This window comes from Myotis davidii, unplaced genomic scaffold (assembly GCF_000327345.1).
Source record: "Myotis davidii unplaced genomic scaffold, ASM32734v1 scaffold1395, whole genome shotgun sequence".
Taxonomy (NCBI): Eukaryota; Metazoa; Chordata; class Mammalia; order Chiroptera; family Vespertilionidae; genus Myotis; species Myotis davidii.
In genome coordinates, this window is record NW_006288604.1 from 135,196 (window position 1) to 137,835 (window position 2,640).

Genomic DNA, 2,640 nt, shown 5'->3' on the forward strand with positions numbered 1-2,640 from the left:
CATGCAGCCCCTCGCGCGCTGCCCTGGGGGCTGTGCCTGAGGCCGAGGTCTGCATTTTAGCCCTTCTCCACCCCGACTCGATTTGCCCCCTGGGCTCTAGGAAAAGAACATGTTTGCAATGAGGAAGGAGAAACAAGAAAAAGGATCATTTCTGCACATAAGATCGAGGTCATCCAACATCTTCAAAAGTGACCCTTAGTATAAGCTTCTGGACCAAGTAGCCAGAGGACGCCGGCCACCGGGGAAGGCAGAGGCTCCACTTCCACCTCGGGGAACGCAGGTTTGCAGTGGGCGTGGCCGGGCGCCCGCGCGGGCGGGTCACACACGTTCCGGCTCATCCACAGGACCCCCCACCTTCTGGTCCACCCGCGGGCGTGGCACCTGCGACCCCCAGGTCTGGTGGGGGATGGGAGCCTGCCAGCACACGCAGGCCCCGGCTCCGGGGTTGTCTGCCTGGAGTGAGTGAAGTGAGTGAGCCTGTAGCAGAGGTTGTAGGGAGACCTCAGTGCCCACTGGGGGTCAACAAATCAATCTCAGATGCATTTGGTGCTTTTTTGTTAGTTTATTTCTTAGTGTCGTTCACGAGAAATGCCCTGGCCCTGCATAGCTGTCTTGGGTCACAGGCCATCAGGTGAGGTCTGGGGTGAATTATCAGGATAAATTCATTCAACAAGCGCTTCACGATGAGGTTACCTGCGTCGATGTGGGTGCTCAGTCCCCGAGGCTCTGTGAGGACGTACTATTTCTTTTGTTATTTTATTTTTATTTATTTTTAGTATTTCTTTTTGTATTTGTTAAATAATACCAATAACATGGAGACATACACATTTGTGTTCATATAGGAACACTCCTTGTTTGAGGAGTCCCTGGGAGTGTTTTACACGTTTCACATAAATGGAGACAGAGGTAGTCTCTCTCTCTCTCAAACTCGAATCTTTTATGCACAACTTGCTTACTCCACCAAGGGTTTCGATTGAAAACCTCTTGCTTATCTAGAGATCAGTATTTTCCTTGGCCAGTGGTGACTCCAAATCTGATTGGAAATCCATGTTGAGTGACACTGACCATTGAACTGAGAACATGTCTCTGACGTACAAGATTTTCCCCTCCTAGAGGCTAAATCATCTCCTGACACGATTCCACAAACATCTCAAAATAATAGAATTAAAAGCGCATCATACCACCCTCATAATAGATGAGGTGATTCTGCAGGTTAACAGTGCGAGCCGGTTCCCTGGGAAACGCTGACCGTGCTCAGTGTCCAGAGTGAGGCTTGGCTGTCCCTTCTGAGGCCCGGAAGGTGGTTTGCATTTGTCGCAGGGGCCACGGCCCTTCCAGAGGCAGAGATTTGGTCCTGGACTTGAAGGGGGCAGAATCGAAACCTAATCCTGCGCTCAGTGGTTAGAGCATTGTCCCCTGCACTGGTCAGGGCACAGGCTGGGGTTGTGGGCTCGATACCCACTGGGGGCGTGCAGGAGGCAGCTGATCCATGATTCTCTCTTATCATTGATGTTTCTATCTCTCTCTCCCCTTTCTCTCTCTCTAAAAATCAATAAAAACATTTTTAAAAATATATATTTTATTGATATTTTACAGAGAGGAAGGGAGAAGGATAGAGAGTTAGAAACATCAATGAGAGAGAAACATCGATCCGCTGCTTCCTGCACACTCCCTACTGGGGATGTGACCGCAACCAAGGTACATGCCCTTGACCGGAATCGAACCTGGGACCCTTCAGTCCGCAGGCCGATGCTCTATCCACTGAGCCACACCAGTCAGGGCAATAAAAAACATATTTTAAAAAACACATTAAACAACAAAAACCCCCACTAACAACCCTCCACCTAAGTGAGTCCAGTAAACACAGAAGTTGGAAAAGTGCTGGCGGAGGCCCAGGAGGGGGCGGGACCCCACGGCCCTCCTTCTCACCAGGCCCGGGACCCCCCTGCAGGCTGATAATCGCTGGTTGGGAACCAGGTCAACCCGTTCCTCCCTCGAGATCTCTTAAACAAACTCTGTTTCCATGAAGGGTGTCCAGAGACTCCTACGCTGCGCCAGGGGTCAAGGCCACGTGTATTTACGGCCTTCGCGGGCATTTCTGTTCCCCAAATTGAAAGCACATGAGGCTCCATCCGCAGCCCACCCACGGCTGCTGCCCGGCCAGCGGTGGCCCCTGGCTCCCGCCCATCCCGGCCGAGTACCTCAGCCCCTTCGCCCACCATGCAGCCCCTCGCGCGCTGCCCTGGGGGCTGTGCCTGAGGCCGAGGTCTGCATTTTAGCCCTTCTCCACCCCGACTCGATTTGCCCCCTGGGCTCTAGGAAAAGAACATGTTTGCAATGAGGAAGGAGAAACAAGAAAAAGGATCATTTCTGCACATAAGATCGAGGTCATCCAACATCTTCAAAAGTGACCCTTAGTATAAGCTTCTGGACCAAGTAGCCAGAGGACGCCGGCCACCGGGGAAGGCAGAGGCTCCACTTCCACCTCGGGGAACGCAGGTTTGCAGTGGGCGTGGCCGGGCGCCCGCGCGGGCGGGTCACACACGTTCCGGCTCATCCACAGGACCCCCCACCTTCTGGTCCACCCGCGGGCGTGGCACCTGCGACCCCCAGGTCTGGTGGGGGATGGGAGCCTGCCAG

The 2,640-nt window shown here is 53.4% G+C and overlaps 1 long non-coding RNA gene across 1 annotated transcript in view; it reads right to left on the bottom strand.

Moving 5' to 3' along the window:
* The window catches only part of LOC102774085, a 13,638-nt gene that overhangs the window by 3,182 nt on the left and 7,816 nt on the right, over window positions 1-2,640 (bottom strand). The gene's annotated exons all lie outside the window — the stretch shown is intronic.